The sequence below is a fragment of the Scyliorhinus canicula genome, chromosome 8 (assembly GCF_902713615.1).
Source record: "Scyliorhinus canicula chromosome 8, sScyCan1.1, whole genome shotgun sequence".
In the NCBI taxonomy this organism is placed as follows: Eukaryota; Metazoa; Chordata; class Chondrichthyes; order Carcharhiniformes; family Scyliorhinidae; genus Scyliorhinus; species Scyliorhinus canicula.
In genome coordinates this window covers 128,568,630-128,583,638 of record NC_052153.1, presented here as the reverse complement: position 1 = coordinate 128,583,638, position 15,009 = coordinate 128,568,630, and the positions used below count along the sequence as shown (strand labels likewise).

General features: G+C 47.3%; 1 protein-coding gene across 10 annotated transcripts in view; it reads left to right on the top strand.

Annotated features, from left to right (window-relative positions):
* cast (calpastatin) overlaps positions 1–15,009 on the top strand; it is a 285,310-nt gene that overhangs the window by 2,911 nt on the left and 267,390 nt on the right. The window lies entirely within an intron of this gene.

Below are 15,009 nucleotides of genomic sequence, written 5' to 3'. Positions count from 1 at the left end.
TCTGATTGGCCAACAACTGTCAGTGGTCAGGACCTCTGCCACCAGGGATCTCAAACATGCTGGCAGGTTAGGTGTCTGATGAACACTTCATTGGGTTTCCCCCATGGAACTGATGGAGGTCGCCCACAAGTTCTCCAAGCGGTGGGTGGATGAGATCACCATCGGCCCAACAAAATCCTAGCCATAGCACTTTGAAAAGAAAGGAGGGACATAGGTGGAAATATCTCCTTTTTTAAATTAAAAAATAATTTTCTAATTGAGTGTAAACAGCATCTGCCAGTGAAGACATTAGCAAGATTTTAGTTGACATGTTGGATGTGGGACATAAATGGATGTTAAAAGACACAGAATACTATCAGTCTGCATAAGGATTATAAGAGATAGATTAATGCAATCAAAGGTGTGTCAGGTTGCAGGATGCTAGAGTATCGGCGGTTCAATGGTAGAATCCTCACTTCTGGTGTGAACTGAGTTGAATTCTGGCCGTAAATAGGGTACAGAAGGAGTCTACTTCACTTCTATTTCTAGGCTACAAAGTTATGTTTATCATCAAGTGCAGGAGAGATGCTCATAAGTGATGCCATATTAGCTGGATGTGCTTTGATGGAGTGCAGTATTTTATTTAAAGACATATTCTAGAAAACATGTGGAATTAATTATGCTTACTGCACTTTCTTGGGTATATCTAAAGTTAAACCATTTTCAATTTCAGTTTACATTAATTTGTAATATAAAGTATGTAAAAGTCTTTAGGTGTGCATTACAGGTGTGTCTCATATCTGGATCAGTGGTAGACCACTTCCGTTTGAGTCAGAAGTTTGTGATGTCTCACCCGCTCCGCTCGGCGAACGGCGATTCTCCGACCCGGTTGGGCTGAGCGGCCTGCCGTTCGCGACCGTTTCACGACGGCGGCAACCACACCTGGTCGTGAAACGGGTGTGGAGATGCCTGTTTGGGGCTTGTAGGGGGCCTGGTGGGGAATGAGCACCACGACTGTGCTTGGGAGGGGACAGGCCCGCGATCGGTGCCCACCGATTGTCGGGCCGGCGTCTCAATCGGACACACTATTTCCCCTACGCCGCGCCGCAAGATCAAGCCGCCACGTCTTGCAGGGCGGCTGAGGGGAAAGACTGCCACCCGCATGCGCGGGTTCGAGCTGTCAGCGTCATGACGTCAGCCGCGCATGCGCGGGTTGGAGCCGGCCAACCTGCGCATACGCGGCTGACGTCATTAGGCACGCCGGCCGCGTCATTCTCGGCACGATGCCCCCGCGGCCAAGAGTTACGGAGCGCCGCTCCTAGCCCCGCCGGGAGGGGAGAATAGGGAGCGAGGAGTGGCCTCCGAGGCCGTCGTGAAACTCGGCCTAGTTCACGACGGCCCTCCTAATGTTTCCCGGAAGCGGAGAATTCCGCCCTGTAGCTTTCAAATCTGATGAAAAGCTAAGATTGTTGTTCTGCCCAAGTTGATTCTTCACTAAAGGATTAGTGAATTGCCTTTGCTGACATTTATTCCTCAACCAACACTGACTAAAAGATAACATATTTCCTACCATCAAAGATCTGGAAAGGTTAAATGATCTATGCATACACTGTGCAAATGTTGTGCTTTATAAAACGGACCTGCCATTTTTGGCCACTTGTTTTGCCTGCTGGCCTTCTGGACTTGTCAGATGATGGGAGACACCCTGGGAGCATTTTTGCTCAGCTTGAGGTTTGTTTCAGTTCAGGTTTTGAGTGTTTGTTCTAGGTCCCTGACTCTGCTCTCCATTTATTGTGTAATTGCTCCAATTCTTTCTGCTCCCCTCCTAATGTTTCTTTCCTTACCCAGACTCACACAGAGTAGAAGATGCCCGTTGGCCGATCGAGTCTGCACTGACATGTGAAAAATACTTGACCCATCTACCTTATCCCATTTACCAGCCCTTGGCCCATCACCTTAAATGTTATGATGTGCCAAGTGCTCATCCAGGTACTTTTTAAAGGATGCAAGGCAACCCGCCTCTACCACCCTCACAGAATAGCATTCCAGACTGTCACCGCCATCTGAGCAAAAAAGATATTCCTTACATCCCTTCTAAAAGTACTGCCCCTCACCTTGTGTCCCCCCATAACTAACCTTCAGCTAAGAGGAACAGCTGCTCCCTATCCACCCTCTCCATGCCTCTCATAATCCTGTACACTTCGGCGAGGACATGCCTCAGTTTTTTTATGCTCTAACGAAAGCAATCAAAGCCTTTCCAACCTCTCTTCATAACATAAATGTTCCATCCCAAAATTTGGTCAGAGCACCTGCACAGTACAGTAGCAGTAGTGGTCAGTTCTGTTGCTCCACTGCTCCAGGGTCCCAGGTTCGATTCCTGACTTGGGTCACTGTGCAGAGTCTGCATGCTCTCCCTGTGTCTGCATGGGGTTCCTCCGGGTGCTCCGGTTGCCACCCACAGTCCAAATATGTGCAGGTTTGGTGGATTGGCCATGCTAAGTTGCCCTTCGTGTCCAAAAAAGGTTAAGTGGGTTGCTGAGTTACGATGATAGGGTGGAGGTGTGGGTTTAAGTAAGGTGCTCTTTCCGAGGGCCAGTGCAGACTGGATGGGCTGAATAGCCTGCTGCACTGTAAATTCTATGATCTCCTCCCTCACTTCCCGCAGCAGCCTGGGACGCAATTTATCCGTGCCTAGAGATTTGTCCACTTTTGAAACTGCCAACACTTCCAATACCTTGGGCACGATTCTCCGCAAATGCGGAGAGTCGTAAAGGCTGCCGTGAAACTGGCCGTGTTTCATGGCAGCCTCCGCGCCCCCTCCCGGGACCCGATTCACCCCCCCGGTCGGGGCTAGCATCGCGGCCCCGTGAAGAACGGCATCGCGGACTTAGCGAACGTTCGCTAAGCCCAGCCACCAAGACTCACAGCAGCTGATGCGCACGATGACATCAGCCGCGCATGCGCGGATTGGACGGGTCCAACCCGCGCATGCGCGAATGACGTCATCGCGCATATGCGTCAAACCAGCGCATGCGCTGTCCGTCATGCCCCTCAGCCACCCCGCGGACTGATCCTGCGGGGCGGCGGAGGGACAAAGAGTGCGCGGGTATCGGACCTGCTGCCCGCGATCGGTGCCCACCGATCGCGGGCCCATGCCACCCTTGGCACGGCCGTGGTGCGGCCGTGCCAATCGGTGCCATGGTTGTGCAGAACGGCACTTTGCGGCCGTTTTCACGAATGGTGAGAGCAGGTGTGTTTAAATTCGTGAAAACGGCCGGAAAGGCCTGGGAACTCGGCCCATCGGATAGGGGAGAATCGCTGTTCGCCGTAAAAAAACGGCGAGCAGCGATTCGTGTCGTGGGGCGGCCATTGGGGGGGGGGGGAGAATAGCGGGAGGTCGGAAAAAATGTCGGGAAGGCCCTCCCACTATTCTCCGACCCGTCGTGGGGGGCGAAGAATCGCGCCCCTTGTCTCTCCCTCTGTCAATTTGTTCAATAACCTTGCAGTTTCTCTCCCTGAGTTCTATACCTACATCCTCATTCTCTTGGATGAAGAAGAATGTGAAGTATTCGTTCAACACCCTACCGATATTCTCTGGTTCCACCCACAGATTTCCCCCTTGGTCTCTAATGGGCCCCACTATTTAATAGAATGATAGAGTCATAGAATTTACAGTACAGATGGAGATCATTTGGCTCATCGGGTCTGCACGGCCCTTGGAAAGAGCACCCTACTTAAGTCCACACCTCCACCCTATCTCTGTAACCCCAACTAACCTTTTTGGACACTAATGGCAATTTAGCTTTGCTAATCCAGCTAACCAGCTCATCTTTGTACTGTGGAGGAAACCGAAGCACCCGGAGGAAACCCACGCAGACACGGGGCGAATGTACAGACTCCACACAGACAGTGACCCAAGCCGGGAATTGAACCTGGGACTCTGGATCTGTGAAGTAACAGTGCTACCGTGCTGCCCTTCTTCCTATTGATATACTTATAGAAGATCTTGGGAATATCTAGACTGCCTATCCCATGAGGGATCTAATGGTAACTCAACAGTACATTTCTTTCTGATGTTTGTATTTGAAATCTGTCTGAGATGGCCGTTTGTTTGATACAAGTTTGTGATTTTCAATTGGCAACAATGTAAATTTTGGCTTTCTCTTCCCTTGCATTGATTGCAGTTTCATAATTTATTAAAAATGAGCACTGAAATCCTTGAATGGCTGCACAATGATGAAAGGTTAACTACAGCAAATGCAGTTAAGTTTTAATATTAGCCTTTTCCTAAGGCTCTCAAATACAGCTAGTTACGCCCGAGGATTAGTCCTTTCTATATATATATAATATATATTTATATGGATCTGGCCCTTATATCACTTTCCTCGATTGATTATAGCAGGATTTTGTTTGTCGTTTATAAATGTAAAGGTATCAGGGCAGCACGTTGGCGCAGTGAGTTAGCGCTGCGGCCTCACGTCGCCGAAGTCCCAGGTTCGATCCCAGCTCTGGGTCACTGTCCGTGTGGAGTTAGCACATTCTCCCCGTGTTTGCGTGGGTTTCGCCCCCACAACCCAAAAGATGTACAGGTTAGGTGGATTGGCCAAACCAAATTGTCCCTTAATTGGAAAAAAAAATGAATTGGGTACTCTAAATTTATATTTAAAAAAATAAAAATAGAGGGTATCAACTCAGTATCTGTACTTAACCATTTGCATGGGGATTGCAAAGGCTTTCTTGAACTTAAACATAAAAGGGTATGTTTTATTGTGCTGAAAACCTGCCGAGGTAAAGATATTTCAAAAGGTAAACAGCTTTATGCTGCATATTCGCAAACATTCAACTGAGTTGGGAGTCTCAGAATGAAATATTCAAATGTTCCAAAGGGCACAGGAGTTTAGGTCAGGGGTTGTTGCCCATTGATGAGTCAGTTGCAGGTTAACAATCAGTTTCTATGCCTCTGGTCAAAATCCATTACTCACCTTAATAGACAGATGGTGGTTATTAGCATCTCAACTGGTATAATGAGTTTTAATGCCCCTCCCTTTGTCACAAAACGAGGTGGGAATGTGAGTGGTGAGGAGGATGTCACGCGGCTTCAAGGCAATTTAGACTAGTTGAGTAAATGGGAAAGTACAGGCCAGGTGCAGCATAACGTGGATAAGTGTAAAGTTTTCCACTTTGATAGCAAAAACAGAATGGCAGAATATTATTTAAATGGTGAGAAATTGGGAAATGTTGATGTACAAGGGGTCCCTGTACATGAGTAACTGAAAGCAAGCAAGCAAGTGCAGCACGCAGCTAGGAAGGAAAAGGTATGTTGGTGTTCATTGCAAGAGGATTTGAGTACAGGAGCAAAGATGTCTTACAGTAGCTGTACAAGGCCTTGGGAGAATTCTGTGCAGTTTTAGTCTCTTGACCTTAGAAAGGATTTAATTGCCACAGTGGATGTGCAGCGAGGGCTCACCAGACTGATTCCTGGGATGGTCTTATGAGAGGAGCTGGGTCAACTAGACCAGTACTCACTTAGAAGAGTGGAAGAACATAAGAACGAGGAGCGGGAGTAGGCCATCTGGCCTGCTCCGCCATTCAATGAGATCATGGCTGATCTTTTGTGGACTCAGCTCCACTTTCCGGCCCGAACACCATAACCCTTAATCCCTTTATTCTTCAAAAAACTATCTATCTTTACCTTAAAAACATTTAATGAAGGAGCCTCAACTACTTTACTGGGCAAGGAATTCCATAGATTCACAACCCTTTGGGTGAAGAAGTTCCTCCTAAACTCAGTCCTAAATCTACTTCCCCTTATTTTGAGGCTATGTCCCCTAGTTCTGCTTTCACCCGCCAGTGGAAACAACCTGCCCGCATCTATTCTATCTATTCCCTTCATAATTTTAAATGTTTCTATAAGATCCCCCTCATCCTTCTAAATTCCAACGAGTACAGTCCCAGTCTACTCAACCTCTCCTCATAATCCAACCCCTTCAAGTCTGGGATTAACCTATTGAATCTCCTCTGCACACCCTCCAGTGCCAGTATGTCCTTTTTCAAGTAAGGAGACCAAAACTGAACACAATACTCCAGGTGTGGCCTTACTAACACCTTATACAATTGCAACATAACCTCCCTAGTCTTAAACTCCATCCCTCTAGCAATGAAGGACAACATTCCATTTGCCTTCTTAATCACCTTTTGCACCTGTAAACCAACTTTCTGTGACTCATGCACTAGCACACCCAGGTCTCTCTGCACAGCTGCATGCTTTAATATTTTATCATTTAAATAATAATCCCGTTTGCTGTTATTTCTACCAAAATGGATAACCTCACATTTGTCAACATTGTATTCCATCTGCCAGACCCTAGCCCATTCACTTAACCTATCCAAATCCCTCTGCAGACTTCCAGTATCCTCTGCACTTTTCACTTTACCACTCATCTTAGTGTCATCTGCAAACTTGGACACATTGCCCTTGGTCCCCAACTCCAAATCATCTATGTAAATTGTGAACAATTGTGGGCCCAACACGGATCCCTGAGGGACACCACTAGCTACTGATTGCCAACCAGAGAAACACCCATTACTCCCCACTCTTTGCTTTCTATTAATTAACCAATCCTCTATCCATGCTACTACTTTACCCTTAATGCCATGCATCTGTATCTTATGCAGCAACCTTATGTGTGGCACCTTGTCAAAGGCTTTCTGGAAATCCAGATATACCACATCCATTGGCTCCCATTATCTACTGCACTGGTAATGTCCTCAAAAAATTCCACTAAATTAGTTAGGCACGACCTGCCCTTTATGAACCCATGCTGTGTCTGCCCAATGGGACAATTTCTATCCAGATGCCTCGCTATTTCTTCCTTGATGATAGATTCCAGCATCTTCCCTACTACCGAAGTTAAGCTCATTGGCCTATAATTTCCTGCTCTCTGCTTACCTCCTTTTTTAAACAGTGGTGTCACGTTTGCTAATTTCCAATCCATCGGGACCACCCCAGAGTCTTGTGAATTTTGGTAAATCATCATTAGTGCATCTGCAATTTCCCTAGCCATCTCTTTTAGCACTCTGGGATGCATTCCATCAGGGCCAGGAGATTTGTCTAACTTTAGCCCCATTAGCTTGCCCATCACTACCTCCTTAGTGATAACAATCCTCTGAAGGTCCTCACCTGTCATAGCCTCATTTCTATCAGTCGCTGGCAGGTTATTTGTGTCTTCCACTGTGAAGTCCGACCCAAAAAACCTGTTCAGTTCCTCAGCCATTTCCTCATCTCCCATCATTAAAACTCCCTTCTCATCCTCTAAAGGACCAATATTTACCTTAGCCACTCTTTTTTGTTGTACATATTTGTAAAACGTTTACTGTCTGTTTTTGTATTCTGAGCAAGTTTACTCTCATACTCTATCTTACTCTTCTTTATAGCTTTTTTAGTAGCTTTCTGTTGCCCCCTAAAGATTTCCCAGTCCTCTAGTCTCCCACCAATCTTTGCCACTTTATATGCTTTTTCCTTCAATTTGATAGCCTCCCTTATTTCCTTAGATATCCATGGTCGATTTTCCCTCTTTCTACCATCCTTCCTTTTTGTTGGTATATACCTTTGCTGAGCACTGTGAAAAATCGCTTGGAAGGTTTTCCACTGTTTCTCAACTATTCCACCGTAAAGTCTTTGCTCCCAGTCTACCTTAGCTAGTTCTTCTCTCATCCCATTGTAATCTCCTTTGTTTAAACACAAAACACTAGTATTTGATTTTACTTTCTCTCCCTCCATCTGTATTTTAAATTCCACCATATTGTGATTGCTCCTTCCGAGAGGATCCCTAACTATGAGATCATGAATCAATCCTGTCTCATTACACAGGACAAGATCAAGGACCGCTTGTTCCCTCGTAGGTTCCATTACATACTGTTCTAGGAAACTATCGCGGATGCATTCTATAAACTCCTCCTCAAGGCTGCCTTGACCGACCTGGTTAAACCAATCGACGTAGATTAAATTCCCTCATGATAACTGCTATACCATTTCTACATGCATCAGTTATTTCTTTGTTTATTGCCTGCCCCACCATAACGTTACTATTTGGTGGCCGATAGACTACTTCTATCAGTGACTTTTCGCCTTACTATTCCTGATTTCCACCCAAATGGATTCAATCTTATCCTCCATAGCACCGATGTCATCCCTTACTATTGCCCGGATGTCATCCTTAAATAACAGAGCAACACCACCTCCCTTACCATCCACTCTGTCCTTCCGAATAGTTTGATACCCTCGGATATTTAACTCCCAGTCGTGACCATCCTTTAACCATGTTTCAGTAATGGCCACTAAATCATAGTCATTCACGATGATTTGTGCCATCAACTCATTTACTTTATTCCGGACACTACGAGCATTCAGGTAAAGTACACTTATGTTGGTTTTTTTACCTCTGTTTTGAATCTTAACATCTCCAGTTTTATTCCTTTTAGTATTACTGGGCCTATTCACTGAGCTCCCCTCAGTCACTGGACCTTGTACTGTCGCCCTTTTTGATTTTTGACTATGTCTTCTCTGCCTTGCACTTTACCCCTTACTTCATTTTGCTTGAAACACATTACATCTTGAAACACATTACGTATTGGCAGGGCTGGACAGACTGGATGCAGAGAAGATGTTTGCCCTGTCTGGGATGCTTGGGGGCGGGGAAGATCGGGAATAAGTTAGAAGATAGATAGAACAGTACAGCACAGAACAAGCCCTTCGGCCCTCGATGTTGTGCCGAGCAATGATCACCCCACTTAAACCCACGTACCCGTAACCCAACAATCCCCCCATTAACCTTACACTACGGGCAATTTAGCATGGCCAATCCACCTAACCCGCACATCTTTGGACTTTGTCATAGTCTCATCAAATGGGGTCGGCCATTTAGGACTGAGATGAGAAAATTATTTTCACTCAGAGGGTGGCGAAACTGCGGAAACTTGGGGAGGCAAAAATAACTGAGTATATTTAAGAAGGAAGTAGATATATTTCTGGACACTAAAGTCATCAATAGGCCATCACATTAAATGGTGGAGAAGGCTTGAGGGACCGAATAATCTACTCCTGCTTCTATTTTCCATGTTTATAATAAGTCCATGCTTGGGAAACAGTTTGTCTGCTGGCCCCTAGTTTCAAATTGTAATGTGTCTACACAATGGTAGGTGTGAGATTCCACAAGGATGCGGGTTTTGACCTGTAACTGTTGTTGGAAGTTTCTAGAACTGTACCAAACTTGTAAATCATGCAACCTGTGGCAGCCATAAAACACTTTCTTGAAGAACACCTGCAGTGATATCATGGGACTGAGATGATTGGCTTTACCAACCACAAATATCTTCCTTTGTGCTGGGTATGACTCCAACCAGTTGAGAGTTTTCACTCTGATTCTCATTAACTTCAATCTTGCTTGAACTTCTTGATGCCATACTTGGTTAAATGCTGCCTTGATATCAAGGGCAATCGCTCTCACCTAACCTCTGAAGTTCAGCTCATTGTTCACGTTTGGATCAAGGTTGTAATGATGTCAGGAGCTGAGTGGCCATGGCGGAACCCATGCTGAATGGCAGTGAGCAGGTTATTGCCAAGTAAGCGCTACTTGATGGCACTGTTGACGTCATTTTCCATCACTTTGCCGATGATCAAGGGTAGACTGATGGCCGGGTTGCATTTGTCCTGCTTTTTGTGGAAAGGACACACCTGGGCAATTTTCCACATTGCTGGGTAGATGCCAATGTTGCACATGTACTGGAACAGCTTGGCTAAAGGCTAGTTCTAGAGCACCAGTCTTCAGCCGGAATGTTCTCATGACTCATAGCTTTTGCAGTATCCAGTGCCTTTAGTTGTTTAATTCTGACGTCACCACCGGCGCATGCGCGGTAGGGGGGGTCTCTTCTTCCTCCGCCATGATGGAGGCCGTGGCAGCGGCGGAAGAAAAAGAGTGCCCCCACGGCACTGGCCTGCCTGCCAATCGGTGGGTCCTGATCGCGGGCCAGGCCACCGTGGGGGCACCCCCCAGGGTCCGATCGCCCCGCGTACTCCCCAGGACCTTGGGGGCCCGCTCGCGTCGCCAATCCCGCCGCCATCAGAGGTGGGTGAAACAACGTCGGCGGGAGAGGCCTGTTAGCGAAGGACTTCGGCCCATCGCGGGCCGGAGAATCACCGTGGTGGGCACGCCGATCGGTGCGGGGGGCACGCCGATCGGCGCGGCGCAATTCCCGCTCCCGCCGATTCCCGGGTGGCAGAGAATTCCGGCCACCAAGTGCTGACAAATGGGATTGGGATTGGCAGATCAGGTGCTTTTCATGCGGCAGTGCAGACTCGATGGGCCGAAGGGCCTTTTCTGCACTGTGATTCTGCGAAGTGGACAGGCTGTGAGTAGTTTGGCGGGGGCGGGATTTACGCCGGCCCCGGGCGATTCTCCGACCATGCGGGGGGTCGGAGAATTCCGCCCATGGAGTCTGTGTGTTACACTCTGCCAGATTTTAAAAATAATTAAAACTCATTCACTTCTATAAGCATCAGTTTTCATCGTGATTATAGTTACTGTGTTAGACACATATGCAAAAAAAACGTAACGATTCTCATTATAAAGACAGAGGGCACTGGTGAGAAATGTATTTATTTGTAGCTGTAGTCTCCATGGCAACATTTTTTAAACCCGCAATGTATAATTCAGCAAAAATGCCCAGATCATCAGCAGTGACATTTTTTTCCAGCAGAGCATTTTACTTCCTGAAATATGGTAATTTTTGCTGAAAATGAAAGTCATCTGTTCCAGACTCTCTGAATTCCAGCTAAAGAAATGGCCAAGTTTGAAAAGAGAAGCAACAGCGTTAAGTCAAATATGATTTCTATTTGCCGTGGCCTTCAGAAGACCTATTTGGAGTAATACAACACCTTGATGTCAAACTACTCACAGCCTGTCCACTTTGCAGAATCACAGTGCAGAAAAAGCCCTTCGGCCCATCGAGTCTGCACTGCCGCATGAAAAGCAGCTGATCTGCCAATCCTAATCCCATTTGTCAGCACTTGGCCCCATGGCTTCAAATATTATGACGTGACAAGTGCTTATCCAGGTATTTTTTAAAGGATGTGAGACAATCCACTTCTACCACCCTCCTAGACAGTGTGTTCCGGACTGTCACCACCCTCTGGGTAAAAAGGTTTTTTGTAAAATTCCCCCCGAACCTTCCGCCCCTCACCTTGAACTTGTGTCCCCTCATAACCAACCCTTCAACTGAGAAGAACAGCTGTTCCCTATCCACTCTCCATGCCCCATATAATCTTGCACACTTCGATCAGGTCGCCCCTCGGTCTTCTCTGCTCCAGCGAAAACAACCCTAGCCTATCCAACCTCTCTTCATAACTTAAATGTTCCATCCCAGGCAAAATACTTGTCACCAACATTATTACAGAATCGTGCCACCCAGTAGGCAGTGGAAAGTAGACCTTCACCAGGGAGGTGCTTGTGGAGATTTGCAGATCTGCAGAGTTTTTTCATGATTGGCACCACAATCTGATGGTTAAGGTGACAAGAATATTTTTTTGCAGCCGGCTCTGTCCAAGGTCCAATAAATACATCTGTCAGATGAGACAGAATGCTGCATCGATCAGGTCATGAAGAGTATGTTTTAAGGGGAACATGTGTTTATCACATACACTAAGAGGAAAGTGGCAAGAACACCCCTGGTTCAAGGCTTAATTAAAGCCACACAAGGTGTGTGTGCCTCTTCTACTTAATCCAGTGGTATTGAAATTAATATGTGATTTGTTTGTGATTATTGGGATCTTTTCATGCAGATTTGTGAAAGATCAATTTGTTATGCAAGTCACAATTATTTAATCTGAGACAGTAGAATACTAGCTCTTGTTTGAGGGAGAGCGGGCTGGCTACTGGGAGATCTGGCTACTCACTGAAGCCATGTGGACATCACAAATAGCAACATTAAGAACATTCAGTGGGGTTGGTTCTGCACTAGACCAAGCAAATATAATAGGCCTTTTGAAGCTCCTATCTGGAGTAGTGAAACCCCATCCTTTATAAACAGCCGTGCCCCTTCCCCCACCGCGTGCAAGTTGTCCAGAATTAACATGTGTTGCAGGATTAAGAATTTTGCCATTTGCAGAGGCGTTGCTCAGCAGCATTCCATGAGTATGAGTGATTGATTATCACACTGCTGTGTCCTGGCTTGCACCCAGGTTTTGTGTATTTGTGCTGTATGCAGACCATTGTTGGACAGCCCCATAAAGACTTGTCCTTACTGAGCTACAGTTTAAGCGCTATCTATTTGAAGGGACAGGCTAACATAAGACCATAAGACATAGAAGCAGAATTAGGCCACTCGGTCCATTGAGTCTGCTCCGCCATTCAATCATGGCTGATATTTTTCTCATCCCCATTCTCCTGCCTTCTCCCCATAACCCCTGATCCCCTTATGAATCAAGAACCTATCTAACATATCATTGATAAATGTCTATATTTTTACAAAAAGTCAAAAATCATTTTGTTTTTTTTGTACAGCTTGCAGAAATCTTTTGTCAACTCCAACGCAACCGTGCAAATTAATCATCCTTGGAGCGGAATGTTACACTCCCCCCAAAGTGGATTCTGAGGCGGGGTGGCCTGTAGTGTAAAGTTGCATGAACAGGATTCCATCCTGACCCAGGCGCAATTTCACTGTTGGGTGGCAGGGCATCAGACGGGGAACCCACCCTTTCACCTTTTAAAGCCCTGAGCGGCCACTTAATGGCGTCTTAAGGGCCTTTTCTCAGCCAGCCTCTATTTTTAGGCAGGCAGAAGCAGGTACGAGTGGATTGGAAAACAGAAATAAACCTTTCTTCATTCTGATGGGAAGATTGGGGACATCACAATCTGAACTTCCTTCAGAATTGGGGTTCCTCCCCTTTGAGACCTCAGAGCTCTGGCTCTCCCACATCCCCTGACCTACTGCCCAATGCCATTTTGACCACTCTCCTGACCCCTCCAGGGCATCCCCTGTCCTACCACCCCCGGGACTTCCCGTGAGGGAGGTCCCAGGACTTATTTCCAGGCAGAGCGCTGCAGTACCTCTTCTGGCCTCTGCAGCACTGCACGTGGCAGGGCCGGAGAGCTGCCGGTCAATCTGTTTGGCGGACAGCTCTCACGATCGGGACTTTCTTCCAAGGACAGATGGAAGTTCTGCCCACTGCCAATCAACACTCAAGTGACCGTAAAATGGCTGTGAGCTTCTGAAAGTTGGCGGTGACATTAGCCTCCCTAAAATTCTATCCTTGAAATGTTTTCTTCTCATTTAACAATCCCTGCCTTGAACTCTGCGACTGTTATCATTAAAGACTCCTTCACTACCCTTTTGCATTCTGCCTGTTATAGAATCATATCATAGAATGATAGCATAGAATTTACAGTGCAGAAGAAGGCCATTTGGCCCATCGAGTCTGCACTGGCCATTGGAAAGAGCTCCCTACTCAAGCTCACACCTCCACCCTATCCCCATAACCCTGTAACCCCATCTAACCTTTTTGGACACTAAGGGCAATTTGGCATGGCCAATCCACCTAACCTGCACATCTTTGGACTGGGACTGTAGGAGGAAACCGGAGCACCCAGAGGAAACGCACACAGACACGGGGAGAACATAGAACATAGAACATAGAACATAGAACAGTACAGCACAGAACAGGCCCTTCGGCCCTCGATGTTGTGCCGAACACCCTACTTTAAACCCACGTAACCCGTATACCCGTAACCCAACAATCCCCCCATTAACCTTACACTACGGGCAATTTAGCATGGCCAATCCACCTAACCCGCACATCTTTGGACTGTGGGAGGAAACCGGAGCACCCGGAGGAAACCCACGCACACACAGGGAGGACGTGCAGACTCCGCACAGACAGTGACCCAGTGAATCAAACCTGGGACCCTGGAGCTGTGAAGCAACAGTGCTAACCACTGTGCCGTCCTTGGTCTTTTATGCTTAAAAACATAGCAACATAGAAACTAAGAGCAGGGGGAGGCCATTCAGCCCTTTGAGCCTGCTCTGCCATTCATTATGATTATCCAACTCAGTAATTGTGTCCCACTTTCTCCCCCGTATCCTTTGATCCATTTAGTCCCAAGAGCTATATCTAACTCCTTCTTGAAAACATAGTGGGCGCAATTTAACAGCTGCGTCACGCCTGGTGAGAATCTATGTGAGCCGATTCGATTGCGGAAGCGCCAAGTGGTTTGCAATTGTGCCGGCAGGCTCCTGATGGGGGATTCCGGAACTCACCTAGGCGTGGCGAGAAAACAATAGTCACCAATTAAGGCCAATCTCCATCTCATTAACCAGATGGTCGCCTGGGATCGAACGTGCTCATCAGCGAGAGGTCCCACGAGCGACGATTGGTACTGGTCCACACAAATGAGGACCAGGCGGAAAAGCCCCTCCAAGGCCAATTGGAGGCCCCTGGGTGGTCTGGACTGGGCAGGGTGGTACCTTGGCTCTCCACCGGCACCCAGGCACCTTGGCACTGCCTGGGTGGCACCCTGGCAAGATCACTAACAGGGTGCCAGGATATTAGTGCCAGGGTGCTTTGGTGCCAGAGTGGCACTGTCAAGGGCCAGGGCTTGAGGGGAGTGATGCCCATGAACGGAGGGATGGGGAGAAATATGAAGGGTTGGGGATTGAATGGTGGGCATGAGTGGCCTCCGTAATGTTGGAGCGGATGCAGGGAGAGGCTGAAAGTGGGGGACCCTCTGCGATCCCATGGTGGGTGTCCTCACTGGGGGGGGTGGGTGGAGTAACGTCCATGTATGTGGGGGTGCCATTGCCCATAGGTGGGGGGTCCCTCAATCACACTCAGAGATTGGCGCAACCTTCCAAAATGGTGGCCCGATCTTTGGGGAATCCGTCTGGCAAGCGATCTCAGCTCCCCGAAGTTGAAAGTAATTCTCAGTGTGGGCTTTCCGGAGAGGAACTCGCTAGGGCCTAATAAAACCCATATACATG